Raw genomic sequence first — 20256 nt, forward strand, 5'->3', positions numbered from 1 at the left:
TTCCATTCTGCCACTCTCTGTCTGTTTATTGGTGCATTTAGTCCATTTACATTGAGTATAATTATGGATAGGTATGAGTTTAGTGCTGTCATTTTGATGTCTTTTTTTGTGTGTTGTTGACAGTTTCTTTTTCCCACTTCATTTTTTGTGCTAAGTAGTTTATCTTTATATATTGTCTTTTCCTCTTATTCGTTGGTGATCTTGTTTCTGCTGAGTCTCTGTTTTTTTCTTGTGTTTTATTTTGATGAGCAGGCTTGTTAGTCTCCTTTGTGGTTACCTTAATATTTACCCGTATTTTTCTAAGTTTAAACCTAAGTTTTAATACTTTATATACCCTTGTCTTCCTCTCCATATGAAAGCTGTATAATTACATTTCTTAGTCCCTCTTTATTATTTTAATGTTGTCTTCTTTTACATAGTGACATCATTGTTTCCCTGTTTTGAGCGTTTTTTATGTTGATTTATTTTTGTGATTTCCCTATCTGGGTTGACATCTGATTGCTCTGTCCTGTGTTCTAATCTTGGGTTGATATCTGATATTATTGATTTTCTAACCAAAGAACTCCTTTTACTATTTCTTGTAGCTTTGGTTTGGTTTTTACAAACTCCCTAAACTTCTGTTAATCTGGAAATGTCCTATTTTCACCTTCATATTTGAGAGACAGTTTTGCTGGATATATGATTCCTGGCTGGCAATTTTTTTCCTTCAATACTTTATATAAGTCATCCCATTGCCTTCTTGCCTGCATGGTTTCTGCTGAGTAGTCTGAGCTTATTCTTATTGACTCTCCTTCGTAGGTGCCTTTTCGTTTATTCCTAGCTGCTTTTAAAATTCTCTATCTTTGGTTTTAGCAAGTTTGATTATATGTCTTGGTGACTTTCTTTTAAGATCTACCTTATGTGGAGTTCGATGAGCATCTTGGGTAGATATCTTCTCATCTTTCACGATATCAGGGAAGTTTTCTGCCAACAAATCTTCAGCAATTCTCTCTGTATTTTCTGTTATCCCTCCCTGTTCTGGTACTCCAATCACTTGTAGGTTATTTCTCTTGATAGAGTCCCACATGGTTCTTAGAGTTCCTTCATTTTTTTAAGAATTCTTTTATCATTTATCAGATTTTTCTTCAAATACGTTGGTGCCAAGTGCTTTATCTTTGACCTCACCAATTCTGCCTTCCATTTCCTCAATTCTGCTCCTCTTACTTTCTGTTGGTTTGTCTAATTCTGTAATTTTATTGTCAATCTTCTGAATTTCTGATTGCTGCCTCCCTATGGATTTTTTCAGCTTATTAAATTTTTCATTACATTCCTCAATAACCTTTTTAATTTCTTCAACTGCTTTATGTGTGTGTTCCTTAGCTTTTTCTGCATATTGCCTGATCTCCTTTCTGATCTCGATCCTGATGTCTTGAAGAGTTCTGTATATTAATCTTTTGTATTCTGCATCTGGCAATTCCAGGAAGGCACTTTCATCCAGAAGATCCCTTGATTCTTTGTTTTGAGAGCTTGTTGAAGCAATCATGGCCTGTTTCTTTATGTGATTTTTGACTTTTGTCTCTGAACCATCTATAAGTTATTGTATTGGTGTATTTTATGTTTGCTTACTGTATCCTAGCTTCTTGCTTTGTTTTGTTTTGATATGCCCAAATAATTTGCTTGAGTGAGCTAGCTTATTTTCACCTTTGAAGTTCTGAGTCCTGTCACCAGATGGCTAGAGGTGTTATCAAGTATATCAGCCTAGGATTCCATTCGCTTTTCTGTATGGATTCAGCTCAGGTGTCCAGGTAGCTGGTCATCAAGTGTGTGGTACAGGCTCTGTCCTACAGTCTTAGAGGGGCAGGGATGATTGGTTTAGGTACTGGTGTCTGGTGCAAGGGGTCACACTCTGAACAAGACAGGAGGCTGATGACTGCCCCAGGAGTGTGTGTGAGGAAAGTGCATTCCTATTCCCTAGAACACACAGGTGGGTGGGTTCTGCAGACAGACCATGGGCACCCAATGCTTTTGGTTGTAAGGGGTCCTTGGACCCCTCTCACAGGTGGCTGCGTGACCTGAGTGGAGCCATCAGTCCTTAGGCCCCTGATGTGGGTAAGTGAGGACCCTGTTTAATAGGCAAAGCGGTGTCAAACATCAAACACCCACCTCTGCACCACATAGCTGAAACAGTTGCAGTCTGCCCACAAGTGCCTATTCTCCTGAAATAGGTCCACGCAAGTCAATGCAGGGGGGAAAGGTATTCAAAGTCCATGGACCGTTTATGCCTGGACAGAAGCCGCTTCTGTCCTGAGCTCCCCAAGTTAGTGGAGCTGGAAATTATCTTTTCCCCCAATTGTGAATTTATTCCTTCTCCAAGGTTGGGGGAACGGCTCAGGATGCTCAGCAGAACCTATCTCAGGCCCAAGGAAATCAACAGCTACTGAAGCCGGCTTGGGGGCTGGGGGCGCAGTAAAATAAATGCAAGTACTTAGGTTTTGCTGAGAGCACTGTTCTTCTCTGGGTCCAGAGGTGTGAGTAGGCTTTGCAGCTGGCTGTTTCTCCCTGAGGAAACTGAAGCCAAATGCTACTACCAGTCTGCCGCCCTTGCTCCCGGTAATGGTGCCTATGGGATCCCAGTGATTCAGATCCAACAACTCCTGTCTGCTTCGAAACCATCTCTCCCTCCCCCTGCCACTCAGTTTGTTTTCTAACTTTGCCTTTGATGTTCAGGGCTCCTAGCCTGTCTTAAATATAATCGTTTCACTTTTTATTTTGGGTCTTTGTCGTGAGAGGGATCACCGGAAGCATCTGGTTACTCTGCCATCTTGGCCCTGCCCCCAATATCTAGACTTTTAATGTCTGAGGATCACACAAGGGAATTTCAATGCAGCATTGCTGTACCTGGTGTCCATTAGCTTTCTGTATCTCACATCTCACTGGACATCTCTTTCCTGAAACCCTGGCTTGTTGCTCCCACTGAGAAAAAAATACCAGCAGACAGCATAACAATGATGACTGAGCCAGATGGTTAAGTTCTGTGAAGGCAGGAACTACTGTGTTTTCCCCTCACTTAGTACAGTGTTTAGCCCAAAATAGGAGCTCCATACATATTTGTTATTTCAATACATGGAAGAGCTTGGTAGCGGTTCACTCTGCCCACAGTGAAGGCAACCTTGGCAACATTAAATAGAGGACTTTTGCAATTGGATTTGGATTATTCTGCTGATTCAGAGATTCCCAGATGACAATGGCCTCAGTACTCCCTCCTAGCCCCCATCCCTGAAAACACAAATTTTAGTTTCTATCCTGGAATTAAGAAATTGCTGAAGTTTTAAAAATAATATGCTTTGGTCCCCAATATGTGTTGAATATATCCTTTTATATAGTCAAGATTATAGGGTATCTATTTTTCTGTATCCTATTTTTATGTCCTCTCTAACTTTTTAAGGTATTTGTCAACTTTATTGTTAATGATAGCATAATATACCATAAAACTAGGTTAACCAACCAGTTGTCATCGAGCCAATTCTGACCCATAGTGACCCCATGTATGTCCGAGTAAAACTGTTCTCCATAGGTTTTTCAACGGCTAATTTTCCTTAAGTAGGTCACCAGGCCTTCCTTCCAAGGCATCTCATGGTGGGCTCAAACCAACAACCTTTCCGTTAGCAACTGAACACGTTAACTGTACCACCCAGGGATTCCACAGAATAAACAAACAAAAAAAAAACCCATCACCACCGAGTTGATTCTGACTCATAGAACAGCCCCATAGGGTTTCCAAGGCTGTAATCTTTACAGAGAAAACCCTGGTGGCGTAGTGGTTAAGAGCTATGGCTGCTAACCAAAAGGTCAGCAGTTCGAATCCACCAGGTGCTCCTTGGAAACTCTATGGGGCAGTTCTACCCTGTCCTATAGGGTCACTATGAGTCAGGATCGACTAGATAGCAATGGGTTTGGAATCTTTACAGAAGCAGATTGCCACATTTTTCTCCTATGGAGCACCTGATGGGTTCGGATCGCTCACCTTCTCGTTAGCAGCTGAGTGCTTAACCACTGTGCCACCAGGGCTCCTTCATAGAATAAAGTGGATGTGCGTAATTTGCTTAATCATTCCTCCCTCATTGGACATGTAGGTTTTTCCCATCACTTTGCTATTATAAATAATGTTGCAATAAACATTCTTATATTTAAATCTTTGTTTATGGTTTATAATATATCCTTAAAAGAGATTTCTGGGAATGGGATGACTGGATCAAAATATATGACTTACAAAGATGGCCCCAATTTATACTCTTGCAATAAGGGACAAAGTGCTTATTTCATCAAATCCCCCCTCCCAGTCTTTTCATTATTTAAAAGTCTTTTTTAATATGATAGGTGAAAAATAGATGGATAAATATACTTTATTTTATATTATGCTCCTTTGCTAGTGAGTTGAACCTTTTTTTAGAAGCCAGGTTAGTAGTTATAGTTTCCAACAATAATAGGTACTACAACTAGTAATATGTGTAAGCATTCTGTGTATAATTTCCTCTAAGACCAATATCCCTACTGCTGAGCAGAAGGCCAGGATGGATTATGCAGCCCAGTCTCCGCCATATGTTTGTTGCTTATTATTAAGCCCAACTACTGAGCAAAGAAAGATATAATTAGCCTTTTTGGGAATTATTGTAAGCCTTCAGCAGTAAAAGGCCTAAAGTTGATTTATTTCCCAGAATCTATTTGTATTTGATGCCTTTTTAAGTCTAGTCAGACTAAATGACCAGGCATGGTTTCAACCTTCTACAAAGTTGTTTCTCGAGTTCCAGGAGACAGTCAAAAGATAATCGCCTTAGTGCCTTTGCACATCTCTAAGATACCATTCAAAGACAAAAGATTGAGTCATTTGAATGAAGACAGAGGCACTGGGGCACTAACAGAGACAGCACAAGTTGAATTTATCTCAAATTACCAGCGGTTGAGATTGAGGCACTGAGCTTTGGGCTGAGAGAGCTGTGAGCTCAGCTGAGGGGAACTTGGCCTTTGCTGCTAAGGTGGGAATTAGAAGGCACTTTCTGTAATAAAGACACATGTTCTTTCATGGGACTGACTTAATCAAGAAAGCTGCTTCTGCCAGTGATTATCCTAGGCCAGACTTGAATCTCTGCTTCCAAAACAAAAGCAAGTTGTCTGCTTCTAAAGCCATCCTACACATTATTGTGCTTCCAAAGACTTTATTGTTGTGCCATGATGGGAATGGATTTTTCCCCCAGAGTACTTGGAAACACATTGTAATTCCCACCCTTACTCTCCACCCAAATTGCTGTCTAGATGATTTTGCTCATTTGTGCCGTTATCCATCGATGGTACATTTGGAAAGAAAATCCTGAGGCTGTCATGGTCTGCATGTATTTACCGAGTTCTCAGATGCCAGTATGATAAACACTGCACAGATGTTCCACAGGACAGTAACCCGCCTGCCTCTGGCAGTTTCATACAAACGACTAAACCCATCAGCTCTGGAAACAGGCTCTGCAGCATGAGCTCACTGATGTTTCTTTTCGTGCAAAAGTTAGGGGCCAAGATTAATAAAAACCAGAAGCCTGTTACTTTTAAAGATAACATCATGATAATCATTCCAAAATGCACCTCATCTGGCAACTGCAGCTTATTGGGGGAAGCCGGGGAGTGAGAATATAAGAATGGCCTGATGGAACTTGTTAGCCAGAGGCCATGCCTAGTTACATGTCCATGCAAGTATCTATTGAACAGATGCTGCATTTATTGAATGAACAATTGCATGAGTGTACAAACGAATGACTGGGTGAACTTTTCTAGTTCTGTGTCGACCCAATTTATGGTGCAATGTGTAGAGAGCAGTCATGCTAAGCTTTCCTGTGTTGGATATTTAATAGGTCCAGAGCCTAGTGCTGAGTGCTCATTTAGTCTTCACAAGACACTATAAAGTAGGTATTTCTCTTTCTGTCTCAGATATGTAAAGTCTGAGGCTTAGAGAGGAAGAAGTGAAGTGGGAGGATCAGGATTTGAACCCAAGTCTGCAGGATTCCAAAGCCCGTGTTCTTAACCCCACATCCGAGATTCCTGCTTACTTAGCATGAGGTCACGTTCAGTGAAAGGTCAACACCTCTTTGGTCTTGATTGTAGTTGCCCTGGCCACTGAATCTGATAATACTAGATTTGGAAGGTGTATTAGTTTCCTAACTGCTATAACAAAATAGCACAAACTGGGTGACTTATACGAACAGAAATTGTCATCTCACATTTCTGGAAGCTAGATGTCCAAATCAGAGCATCAGCTATGTTGATTCCTTCCGTGCGCTCTGAGATAGAAACTGTTTCATGCCTCTCTCCTAGCTTCTGGTAGCTGCAGGCTTTCCTTGGCTTGTAGCTACAGCGTCACATAGCACCCCTCACTGTCTCTGTGTCTCTTCTCCTCTTTTATAAGGACACCAGTCATACAGGATTAGAACCCACCCCACTCCAGTGTGACTTCATCTTATCTTAACTGCTAACATCTTCAAAGATCCCATTTCCGAACAAGTTCACATTCAAAAGTACTGGTGGTTAGGACTTCAACATGCCTTTTTAGAGGACCCAATTTAATCCAAAACTCGTTGCCATTGAGTCGATTCTGACTCATAGCAACCCTATAGGACAGAATAGAACTGCCCCATAGGGTTTCCAAGGAGTGCCTGGGATTTGAACTGCTGACCTTTTGGTTAGCAGCCACAGCAGTTAACCACTACGGCACCAGGGTTTCCATTTAATCCATAATAGGAGATAATTGAAAGATCACTTGGTCCAAGCTCCCTTATTTTGCAGGTGGGGTGTCTGAGGCTCTGTCACATGTCCATGGTCATCCATATGACCCATGGAAATGAGATGCAAGTCTAGAATGGGTCAGCTAACATTTGATCAGAATGTCCCACCTCATCACGATTTGTTGAAAACAGCAGTCAGGTGAACAACAATAATGAATTTGACTAGGTTCTTAAAAGCCTGTGAATGGCCATCCAGGATACTCCACTGGTCTCTCCCCTGTGGGAGCAAGGACTAATGAAGAAAACTAAAGACACAAAGGAGAGATCAGTCCAAAGGACTAATGAAACACACCTACCACAGCCTCCACCAGACTGAGTCCAGTACAACTAGATGGTGCCCAGCTACCACCACTGACTGCTCTGACAGGGATCACAATAGAGGGTCCCAGACAGAGCTGGAGAAAAATGTAGAACAAAATTCTAACTCAAAAAGAAAGACCAGACTTGCTGGCCTGACAGGGACTGGAGAAACCCTGAGAGTATGGCCCCCGGACACCCTTTCAGCTCAGTAATCGGGCCATTCCTAAGGTTCACCCTTCAGCTGAAGATTGAACAGGCCTATGGAACAAAACAAGACTAAAGGGGCACACCAGCCCTGGAGCAGGGGACTGGAAGGCAGGAGGGAATAGGAAAGCTGGTAAGAGGGAACCCAGGGTTGAGAAAGGAGAGTGTTGCCGTATCGTGGGGCTGTTAACCAATGTCATACAACAATGTGTGTACTGTTTGATGAGAAACTAGTTTGTTCTGTAAGCCTTCATCTAGAGTTCAATAAAAAAATAATGAATTTGATCATACATAAGTTCTAAAAATCATTTAAACTGACACCATGGTAGAATTATCCTTGTGCACATAACTCCCACAGTAAAGACAAACATTAAGAGGAGAGATGTATGAGAAGTACTTTCACTTTAAAACATCATTAAAATGATGAGAACATGATGAACTTGCTAATTGCACAATATCCTTAGCAAACATTTAGATATGGTCTTTAAAAAAATCAATATATATGCTGCTTATAGGTTCTTGACAGTGGGAAAAACTTATGTTACTGGTTAAAGATAAAAGCAGGACTGACGTTAAACCTGGAAAACAGTTACCAATTCCTGCTGATTTATCACACTGAACAATTTAAACGGGTCTTCTTTTCCCTCCATTCCTTCCTGCCCTACTTCTACTACTCTGATGCCCTCATCATCCTTCAACTGTACCAATGCAATTGCTTCTCATCAGATAACTTCCCCGTAGCCTTGCCCCTCATGGTTTCCCTTCCATGTCAGCACCATAGGGTTTGTCTAAAATGCAGCCTGACTACATTCACTCCTTTCCTGAAGACCTTCGCTGGAGCCTCACTGTTCAGACCTCCTTGCATTGCTTTCCCCAACCTCACCTCCTTCCATTCCTGCCTCTCTCCTTGTGCACTACAAACACTTACAGTCAGTAATGACCATGATCATGAAACAGCCATGCATGAGATTCTTGGGCAGTTTAACACTGTACCCCACAGTTACAAATAACATGAGGGACAGCACGTCAGGGCTCTCTCCAGCACTTTGATTCTGTGACTCGGAAAGAACACATAGTTCTCAGCCACCAAGATACTTCACATTGTAAAATTATGTCAACGTTTAAGAAAAGCACAGAAGAAATTTCTCTGTAAGGATTAAGAAGTATATAGTGAATGTCCCTCACTCTCAGTGCTGAGCCAAATTCATGTGACAACAGCAATTGTCTGTCTGCTCATGAATCTGCCCATAGGTATGAGCAAAATGGCAGACAAAGAACACAACGGAAGGTTTTTGAGGAAACACTGTAGTAAACTGTGGTGGTTATCACTTTTGCCTATCCAGAAAGCTTTCCCACCTATGACTGCCAGATGAGATAAGGGGTATATTTTTATTTGCTAAACTGGTACTTCTACTCCCACACCTTTTTCATTTTTTTTTTTTTTGTAATGGATGCCATTTCCAGGCCACAGGAGTAAACAGATGCCCAATCTCCTTTCCAATAGAGATTGATTGGTCCAAGGCATGTGCACGTAACTCAGTTAGGGCCAGAATCATTCCTTAGAGTTGAAATATGCTCTTTTAGCTGTGGTTGCTAACCTAGGGTTTCTGGCACCCTAACCCCTTGCCAGAAAATAATGAGCGAAGAGAAGCAGAGATAAGCAGTGAAACAAAATGGACACAGAGAGAACACTGGTAACTTTGAGTGTCCACTTACAGTTTCTGAGACTCTGGGTCCTACAGCTTTTCCTTCCATGACGTGTACCCTCTATCATGGGAACACAAAACCAAAAATCACACAAGAACTGGTAAATTCCTTTTCACTCCATTAAGCTCATGGGAGTTGGGTTTCTGCTACTTGCTGCTGAAAGAGTCCTGATTTATATATACAAAATTCTGTTTCTGGGTTTTATCTTTTCCGTAAGTAACATGTGAAATAAGGAGGACCTTACAGGAGAAGAGCAAAAGATATTACAAGCACAGTTAACTCCTTAGTGTCCACTTGCGGATGGTCAGCTTTAGGAACCACTGTGGCAAAAATTGAATACCAGGCTCCTTCTCTCTCTTTTTGGATTGCCTTCCTTCCACCTCCTTACATCACAGAATCAAAGCGCTCATTTTACATATGGAAAAAACTTAAACTAGGGGGCATTAAGGAATTTAAGTTACATGGCTAAAACTCGGGTTTCTCATTGTTATGTACTGGGGTTATGGAAATTAATTTTAATATGAGCCCAAGGTAGTAAAAAATGAGAAAGACAATTTTTATACCTAAAAACCTAAGGTACTAAAATTTGTTGTTGTTGTTGTTAGGTGCCATCAAGTTGAACTCGACTCATAGCAACCCCATGTGACAGAGTAGAACTGTCCCATAGGGTTTTCTAAGCTGTAGTCTTTACCGCTACAGATCACCAGGTGTTTCTCCCACTGTGTGGCTGGGTAGGTTCGAACTGCCAACCTTTCAGTTAGCAGCTGAGCGCTTAACCACTGCACCACCAGGGCTCTTTAAGGTAGTCAGTAAGGAAATATAAGTGCTTGTGTTGCTTTTATGATCATTAATTGTAGAGAGTGGCAGATTGGAGGCACTGTTTTTTCTCTTATGAGTCTCTTGGCGATTATATCTGTGATTACCCCTTCTTCTGCTATCAGTTCCAGCCACTTTGCAACTGGGCTGGATCTATGACCTGGGCAGTCATAGAACTCCATTCCTTGGCTACAGGGATGGGCCCAGGAATGGGTCATTGCCTGAGGGAGAAATAACCAGTGGCTAGTTTTAGAGGGCAGTGTAATTAGAGTCCTTTCCTGAGACTTTAAAAATTAGATCTGATGGAGAATACGTTTTGCTCTCTGGTTGTTGAGCTGGGAGATTGTGTGTGTGAAATGCCGTGCATCTATCTCTTCCACCACATGGGAAAACCTGCCTGCAGTTAGAGGAAAAATCAACAAGGAGAGAGAAGTAGAATCAAGTGACAGAGTTGGCCTTTATGACTTCCAAGTCCCCAGATCCACTCATTCCTGAGGACAGATCTGTCCTTGCCCTTTCTCTCTTTATAAGAGCCAAAAAAAAAAAAAAAGTCCTTGTTTTGCCAAAGCTTTTTTGAGGCAAGTTTCTGACACTTAATACTAATAAAAGAGTAGTTTCATTTTATTTGCGATACCACTTCTCTTTGTTGGCATGGGTTACTGAAAGTTAGCCGTTTGTAATTTTATAAATTAATAATGATCTGGTAAGGGGTCCTTGGATGGCACCAATTGTTTGCATTTGACTGCTAGCCTAGAGGTGGGTGGTTCAGACTCATCTAGTGGCACTGGGAAGAAAGGCTTGGCAATCTGCTTCTGTAAAAGCTTACAACCAAGAAAATCTACTGGAGCACAGTTCTGCTCTATAATGTATGGGGTCACAATGAGCCAGAACTGACTCAAATGACAATGGGTAAGAGCTCAATGAAAGTCTAAGGGAAGGTTTAAAGTCAACATCATTTGGTGGGAAAAAGTTATACTTCGCGCAACACTCAAAAGTAAGTTTTAGCTTTAGACTTTAATGTTAAAAAAAAACACTTTAGAAGAAAATGTATGAAAATTTAAGAATATCATCTTAAGGTATGGAAGGCCTTCGTAAGCAAACCTGAAACCAGAAGCCATAAAAAAAAAAAAAATGACAAATTTGACTGGGGAAACATTTAAAACTGTCGTTTAAACTTTTCAGGTGTTATTAACAAAGTTAAAAGACAAATGACAGAATGGGAGAATTTGTTTGCAAAATATATAATTTATAATGGGTTAATGTCCATAACATATAAAAAGTTCTTATAAATCAATAAGCAAGACTAAAGTTATAAACAGGAAATTCCCAGAAGAAAAAAAGAGAAATGGCTAATTTCAACTAATCAGTGCAAGGAACACAGAAGGGAAGTTTAAAATAGAAAAGCACATTTCCTTTGAAGAATACCTCCTTTGCCTGCAGTTCCCTTTCCTTTGCTGACCTGGAGCGCTCATATGTATTTTTCCATCTGAGCCTCAAGCAGAAGCCATCGAGGTCTCCTTTGGGCCACTAATATACCTTATGCATATATCTCTATGATATGGCTCTTAGGTCACTGTATTACAGTGTCTGCTTATAGGTTTGCCTTCGCTCACTTGACTGAGCGCTGGGTCTGTCACTGCGTCTTAGTGACTAAGATACTCTTTGAATTCCTGACAGCTTATCTAATGTGTGTAGACAGAATAGACTCTCAATAAATGTTTGGTAAATGAATAAATAATAAATGTTGGATTTCATGGCCACTTTCAGAATCAATATCTAAATTCTGGAGTTCCTGGGTATTGCAAACAGTTAACGTGTTTGGCTGCCAACTGAAAGGTTGGAGATTGGAGTCCACCCAGAGGTGTCTTGGAAAAAAGGCCTGGCAACCTACTTCCCAAAAATTAACCATTGAAAACCATGGAGCATAGTTCTACTGTGACAAACATAGGGTCACCATGATTTCAGGCTGCTTTGGTACCTAGATTCTATAAGAATGTGCCTTTCAATTTCATTTTGACTGAGATATTGACACATCTTTCTCATATTAGAGAGGTGAGTAAGTGACAGGAAAAATTCTGTAATGATTAATTCTAATATATCCATTTTTTATGTCACTGCTGTGCATACGTCAACTTGGTTATTATTCCTGGTAGTGTGACAAAATGAAGGTATCTCCTTGATGTTCCAGTCAACAAATGATTGGATACTGAAGAAATAACTATTCATCCTGGCTGCTGAATGAAAACTTTCTCTTCTTCTCTTTTGGTAAAGGTAAAAACAAGGAAGCACCACCATGAAAACTTGCAGAAAGGGTGTCAGTGGCTGAAAAGGTGATACGGCGTCACCAGCACTCTTGATGCCAATACTGTGTGGAAAACCACGGCCATTAGCATTCATGAGTCCAAAAGCGATTCAGGGAGTCAGACTTTGAATATGAAGAAGTTTTAGAAATAGCTGAACCAATTTATTTCACTCGTATTGTGCTATATAAGAAAACTCTATGTCTCCATCTAAAAAGACTTTCTGAATAAATATAAAGTAAAAAATCTAAATGACAAGAAAGCATTGCATCATAGTTGTTTAGCTGAACTGGCAATGTTTCTTTCAGGGTAGTGTGTACAATAATGCTACACCTTGCAACCAATGGCATATTAGATTTCATGACATATGGTAATAATAATATCTAACATATATTGGGACCTTATTTTTTCCAAGGTACTAAGTGAAGCTCTTTACATGCATTATCTCATTTAATTGCTACAACTCCATAGGCAGATACTATTATTATCCTCGTTTTACAGATAATGAAATGGAGATTTAGAAAGGTTCATTACTGGCAGAATTTTTGAGTGAATCAAAGCCTATGCTGTTAATCTTTGTACGAAGGAAGCAGCAACAGCAATTTCAGAGGACATATACATCATTGCAAGGCTATGGATTTGGGGAAAATTTTCTAGAATATGCAGTAATGTATTTTAGTGTCTGTTCTGTTGAAATTATGATAAAGGTAAATTAAATAAGTGTGAGCATGTATTCAGGTTTATTAATAATACAAATGTCTATTATAAAAATGACACATCAAATGCTGTAAATATTGTTGCACAATGGGAGATGTGTTTGCAGAGCTGTAGATACACTAACCAGTAAAACTATGACAAGACACCCTCTGATGTGACAGATTCAGTCAAGTCACGTCCCTGTGAGGGTGGCAGGGCATAGCTCGCCTTTCTCTCTAGCAGAGGGTGCCTCAACACAAGTTGCCACCTTCCATTTCAACGGCAGTTCTACTGTACTTTAAAATTTGTGCTTATAGCACTAGCTCATGGAATCAATTTAGCAGTAAATAAGCCAACTTAGAAAAGCCTCCTAGTAAGAGGTATAAAGGCAAATTCAAAAACGCTACAAACGAGAATCAGCTACTGAACCTGTATAAATACAAACCACCTGGGATGAATCAGCCATCTTAGCTCAAAGTGAACGAACTCTTAAGACCTCCTCTCCAACCTTCTAGCAGACAATCTGTTTTAAGCCCTGAAAATGGGGTTGACCTTATTAGAAAACCATTTTGAAAAATGGCTTTATTAGCTACAGAATATCTTCCCAGATGGTAAAAGTCAATACAGAAATAAGTTTTAGGACTTTTCATCAGTGTCAGGGAAAGCCATTTGCTTAAACCCTTACTTATATAGTTTTCTATTTATGAACACCTTTGTCTCTTGTACTGATGTTAGAATGACAGCTTCACCAGAACATTAATTAGCTTGGGTGTGAACAGATGTCTACGAAAAGCTACTATCCATCAACTTTTAGAAGAATATTGCTTACTGGCTTTCCTTTTACCAGGTCGGCATCTCCTCCCAACGGGGCCCCTTTTTAAGGCAGAAATACAAGTTTGTATTTTTTTTCTCTTCCCGTAGGTAGTTTTCCTTCTGGTGGGTGGCCATTGTCAACAGCAGCCATGCTCAAACTCTGCAGGCTCAGTAAGATTAGTGGCCGCCACTGGAGGCAGGGTTTTTATTGCTTTCCATTTCGAAATCTGTCAATGCTTAACCATTTGTGTCACCTGGAGGCTGATATTTATTGTTCCTGCTGCTCGGCGAGAAATGTTAGATCTTGGCCGTGGACCTTGTGAAACAACAGCCACTGGGAGTTTTGCATCATAGTGCAGGGAGCACATTGCTCAGTGCACTTTCCCGGGACCTTGAACTTCGCCAACAGTGTGCTGGTGTTCAGTTTTCTGCTTCCTGGCAGTTGTTCCCTCTTTCTGAGGCAAGGGGAGTGGTAAGATTCTGTTCTCTTGTTCCTCTCAGAAAGGCGTTTTTCTCATCTCTCTCTCTTTTTTTTTTTTTTGTAAATAGAAATCTAGGCTAGTTACTAGGGTGTCAAACAGCCAGAGAATTTAATTTATAACAGGTTTAGGTATAATCCTATTAAATGGTCTTCTGTGTCCTTTGAAATTTCCATTAGCTAGGGAACTGCTGATGTTGAAAGACATACACTCTTGAATGGAAGGAATTATGCTCCTAACTACCGTTGGCCCATAAGATCGGGCATTTTTGAGCCTATCCCAGGATCATTTCTCTTCATCCACTTTCTTCCCTACTTAGGAGATTGGAAAACATTGTGCAAAGTGAAAAGGCTATGTGAGTAAATATGAGATAAATCCATTGTTTCAGACTAAAAAGACAACCTGCTCATTGGTTTTCTGTATAGCAAATCTGTCTGTCTTGTTGATGACTGAATCCCTACTTCCTAGAACAGCAGCTGCCACATAGCAGGCATTTAATAAATATTTGTGGAATGCATGAACAAATGACAGTTATTTGGCTAAACTTGAGACACTGTAATGTACTAAAGATGACTGCTTATTTTCTCTGTTATGATCATGTGTGGACAGGACAGGCTAACACAAATGTCTTTCAAGCCATCAGTGTGTTAGAATGATATTTCAATGTCATAAACAAACAGGCCCAGCTCTGTGGGAATACTATACCCAGGTTTAGCAAAGTCAAACTGCATGATAAAGGCAAATAATCCACATATGAATAGTCTTGGTGGTTCTTCTAAACTGACCAAAGTATCCTTGCATTATCCCACTGCTCTACAATTTTATTAACTCAAAGGAAGGCACCAAGAATCCTTTTTTTTTTTTTTTTTACTGTTATGTATAATGCAACATTTGCCAATTCAACATTTTTCACAGGTATAATTTAGTGACACCAACTACATTAATCATGTTGACCAATCATCACCAATAATTGTTGCCAAATTTCCCATCACCATAAACAGACACTCACTGCTTTCTAAACAATGGCTCCCCCCTCCCCCCTCGCCCCTGGTAACTACTACTAATCTTTGTTCTCTCTACCTTTGCCTATTCTAGATATTTCACATAAATGAGATCATACAGTACTGGTCCTTCTGTGGTTGACCTGTATCACTCAGAGTAATGGTTTCAATGTTGTAGCACACAGAATCCTTTGTTTTCTGTAATCGAGTTAAGGATCATTGTCGTTTCTGTTGCTCCCAGTTAGACTCTTAACATTCACGGTGTGCACTTTTCATTATGACTTCAAAATCAAATGATAAAGAACTCAGTAGCATTCGATTCTGCGCCAAGGCAGATCTTCCCAACTATAGAGAGGCTTCAGATAAAAATGGCAAACTAAGAACTCATGTCTACAAAGGCAATGTGGAAGGAAAGTTATTTTTTATTGAATTTAAAAGAATTTAATTTTAGTTCAAGTTCTTATTTAAATAACTTGAATTAGCTTTATCTGAGTAGTGGTTCAGCCAGTGGCGCTTATCTCTTTTTTTCTACCAACCAAGACTTTAAAAAAAATATTTCCCTCCTTGAATACCACGTTTACGGGATTCTTGATCACTAAATTTTACTTAAGTAAAAATTCATTCCTTCCTCCTCCTTTTAAAAATTATTCAAAGACATATAACTGCGTATCAGGGCTTCTGAATGGCATGACATAGTCAGTGTTGCCCCGGAGCCATATTCTATCTGACGTAAAGAAACTTGGAAGTTGACCTTTTGGATAACTGTTGTAGCCTGAATCTAGATGACCTACTAGCTAGTGCCCAGGCCATGGCAAACTCTTTCTAGTTGGATTTACTTTTACCCCATGCATGATGAACAAAAAGAAAAGGGAGTCACGGCTTACAAAGCAAGATGGTCATGACTAGATAGTTAAAAAAAAAAAAAAAAAGAACAGTTGCTGTCGAGTCAGTTCCACCTCAGGGTGACGCTATGTGTGCAGAACAGACTGCTCCACCGACTTTCAAGGCTGTGGCCTTTCAGAAGCAGATCACCAGGCCTGTATTTTGAGGCGCCTCTAGGTGAGTTTGAACTCCCAACCTTTCAGTTAGTAGTCTGGCACTTAACATTTGTGCCACCCGGGAACTCCTAGATTTATTATTATACATACATAATAAAATAATAGATTTATTATGCTAATTAGCATAATTAATTCATTTTATTGCAAATGTGATGCTACTTAGTGACCTGATATTCTGATGCTGATAAAGAGTAAATGGCATTTTCCCTCAAGGAACCAAAAACAGAAACAAAAATGCACTGAATAACTTGTCCTATAAAGATACCTATTAGAAACTTAAATGCTTGTAGACACTCAATGAGAAAAGGTCTGTGAGTTATGAGTTGTCTTTCCTTTGCAGTGTCCTTATTAAAGGAATGCGTTGCGATGTTTACTAGTTTCACAACCACTAGAACTTTTCTGAATTCAGTTGCTAGGGCTAGAAAGTATTTCTAGGCAAATAAAAACATTTATTTACATACAAAATATATTTATAATGAACTTTTAGATGCAAACCATGTGTTTTAAAGGAGCCCTGGTGGCTCAATGGCTAAGAGCTTGGCTGCTAACCAAAAGGTCAGCGGTTTGAACTCACCGGCGGCTCCACAGGAGAAAAGACCTGGCAATCTGCTTCTGTAAAAACAGCAACCTGGGAAACACTGTGGGGCAGTTCTGCTCTGTCCTGTAGGGTCACTATGAGTCAGACTCAACTTGACTGCGTACAACAATGCTGACGAGTATTAAATACAGGAGTTAAACGTTCATTCTGTGCCTTTCATATTTTGCAGGCCACATCACTGAGAGGCTAAGTGACCTTATAAAACATTACATTTTCCACCAAATTTAGCATATTAATAGGCGAAAAATTCTCACCCACCTTTACAAATGTGGGGGGAAATTTAGTGTATGAAGTACCTCCAAAAAGAACTATAGTAATTGAATAGGTATGTTATTCTAGCTTACTTGAGACCAAAGGAAAGTGGGAGGGTAGGCACTGGATATAACCCAGCAGATTCTATTAGTGCACTGTATTAGTTTGACTCTTTAAGACTGTGAGAAAGAGACAGGCACCAATTACTCTTACTAACGAGATTCATGATGAGAATTCAGGAGTGTTATCTTTTTAGCCAGCCAGATACTCCTTGTTCCAGACCATTCAAGATGCAAAAAGACACCAGAAAAGAGGAAGAGCCTCAGCTTCATTGGGAGTGCAGCCTGAGTCATGTGGCCTACCTTCACTTCAGTCATTAGCATCCACACTTCCCCAGAAGAAAGACTTAATGAGGATGTTTGCCCCTCTCCCACACGAACTGCCCTTTATGCAAACTTTCAGGTCAAGCTGTTCAGAGGCAGCTGTCCTCTTTCGGTGGAGCACACACGTTTGCTTTGGGCCCATGCACCAACCCTTGGATGTATCATTGTGGCCGGAATGACAGGGCTGGTTTCACTTAACATATAAAACACTAGATTAAAGACAAAAAGCAGTTGCCATGGAGCAAATTCTGACTCATGGCGACCCCATGTGTGTCAGAGTGGAACTATGTTCCTATAGGGTTTTCAATGGCTGATTTTTCAGAGGCAGATCACCAGGCTTTTCTTCCAAAGTGCCTCTGGGAGGACTTGAAGCACCAACCTTTCAGTTAGCAGCAAGCGCAGTAACCATTCGCACCACCCAGGGACTCTTTAAAACACTGGATATGGAAGCTTAAAGCAGAAAGAAAAAACCTTGACTTTTTTTTTTTTTTTTTCCCCAGAAAGAAAGAGTGATAACAGATGATCATTTAGAAGCATGGCTTATTCAATATATGTGTGGGCTGAAATGAGGTTGGATAATTTCCTGCAATTATCTGGATGAATCAGGAAAAGTTGTCAGCACTTAACCTCCAAAATAGCTTAATCGACTGCCTCTGAATGGCAAATCTTGGATTTTATTTTCAAAATGATCATCAATAGACTTACCTATCATGTTTGAACTATAAATGCAGATTAAAATAAAGCTCAATTAGCAAAGGACCAAACAAATAATTAGAATACGCTTTCCCTCTCAGTTTCCCTCAGTTTTCTTATCCATAAAATGGGGATAATTTAACAGTAGCTACCTCATTTTTTTTTTACCTCATAGGGTTGTTGTGAGGGCTAATTAATACAAATAAAGTACTTAGAACAGTCCCTGGCATATGCTAAGCATTTAATAACACTGGCTATTATATATATATATTTTATTATATTGTTATCAATAATTACGAGCACAAAGTAAACAACATTGTAAATCAACAAGGAAAAATGAAGATTTCTGAAGGTGTGGTTAAAGCGCTTGGCTGCTAACCAAAGGATCGGCTGTTTGAACCCACCAAACCACTCTGCAGATGTGGCAGTCTGCTTCTGTGAGGATTTGCAGCCTTGGAAACCCTATGGGGCAGTACTACTCTGTCCTATAGGATCACTATGAGTTGGAACCGACTCGACAACTGTGGGTTTGGTTTTTGGTTTTTTGGTACTCTGAATCTGCCAGACTGTTTTGTTATTAGAGGGGTATGGTTTTATTTAAAAATGAGTCTGGAAAATATACTAAAACTTTGTTATTCAAAGTGTGTGGTTCATGGATCCAGCATTGGCATCAACTGGGAGCTCATTAGAAACGCAGCCTCTTGGGTTCCTCCCCAAGACCTGGCAAATCAGAATCTGCAGTTTAACGAGATGCCCCAGTGATTCCAACACACATTAATGCTTGAGACACACTCTTCTTAATCTTGTTGAGGAACTTAATTTTTTTTAACAAGTCTTTGTCTTCAGGCTACAGCATGGAATGGCATGTTTCAGGGCTTAGAATTGGGCTGAATCAGAATCTACACTTTAACAAGGTCCCCAGCAGTATATCTGGGGTGGAAACGCAAATTCTCAGCAGGGAGGTCAAAAGCCAAGGAACAGGTTAGAAGCCCTGGTATGTTTACACATCTAATTTTATATTTCCTATTGAAATTAGATGAAAAATCTTCATTTATTTTATACATACCACGATAAAATTTAAAAAATATATGGAAGCAAATATGACACAGCGTTCAAAGTCGGTGATTCTGGATGGCAGATTCTACGACTATTATTCATTATACTGTTTTGAACTTTTTAATGAACAATCACAGGATTAAAAAAAAAGGTAGAAGGTGGGCAGATTTTTAAAAAACCCTTCATTTCTCTTGACTGTCTTAGGCACACCTTGTAGAGGAGGCAACACTGAAACAGAACAGAGTGTGAGCACCTCAAGTTTGCATCTTCACGCCTTATTGCTGCCAGCTGGATAAAAGGTCGAACTGTCTTACTGTCTGCTGACCAAGTGCAGACCTGTTCTCCCTAATTGCCCCAACGCCCTATCTTTGCCTCTGCCTTGGTTTGTGTTCTAAAAACAGATGTGTTTGTGCAGCTCAAAGATCAGTTTTCTCCTCTCCTTTAAGTTCACCTCTTCCTAGGAGTGCTGAGAACGAGACCGACCTTGCCTGCTCGCTGCTTGGCAGCCATCTGCTCCCGCCCTGGGCTCGCTCCTCTCGCATGGCCCGCGGCGCCTCACTTCCTGAAAGAGGCAAGGCCGGAAGTGAGCGCAGTGGCTTCAGATTTTTGGTGTTTCATCCACGAGAGTGTTTGGAAAGCTGCAGTCCTGCTACCTCTCGACACTTGATCTCGCAAGTCTAAGGGAATTATTTCGAACAAGGAGATTGATTGTGAAAATGCTCTTCCTGCGCTCCCTTGTGGTGGTTGCAGGTGAAGGTGGGAAGGGCAGTCCCAGTAGGGAAGGAGTGATTTGAGTATGGCATCTTCCAACGTTAATTGGGTAGAGGTTTGTAATGTACCTCAAACTCAAAAGGAAGACAGGTGGTTTTTAAATATAAGATTTCTAAGGTCCCCCACCCCCGGCCCCAGGAAGGGATGCAGATCTCATTTGTAGACCCTGGGAAGGTTATTGAAGCCCTGGAAACCCTATAGGGTAGTTCTACTCTGTCCTATAGGGTCGCTATGAGTCGGAATCAACTCGACAGCAACGGTTCGGGTTTTTGGGGGGGAAGGTAATTGCTAGTGGAGAGACTCTTATGGTGTGAGACAATTGGGAGTGA

Source organism: Elephas maximus, chromosome 6, assembly GCF_024166365.1.
Source record: "Elephas maximus indicus isolate mEleMax1 chromosome 6, mEleMax1 primary haplotype, whole genome shotgun sequence".
Lineage (NCBI taxonomy): Eukaryota > Metazoa > Chordata > Mammalia > Proboscidea > Elephantidae > Elephas > Elephas maximus.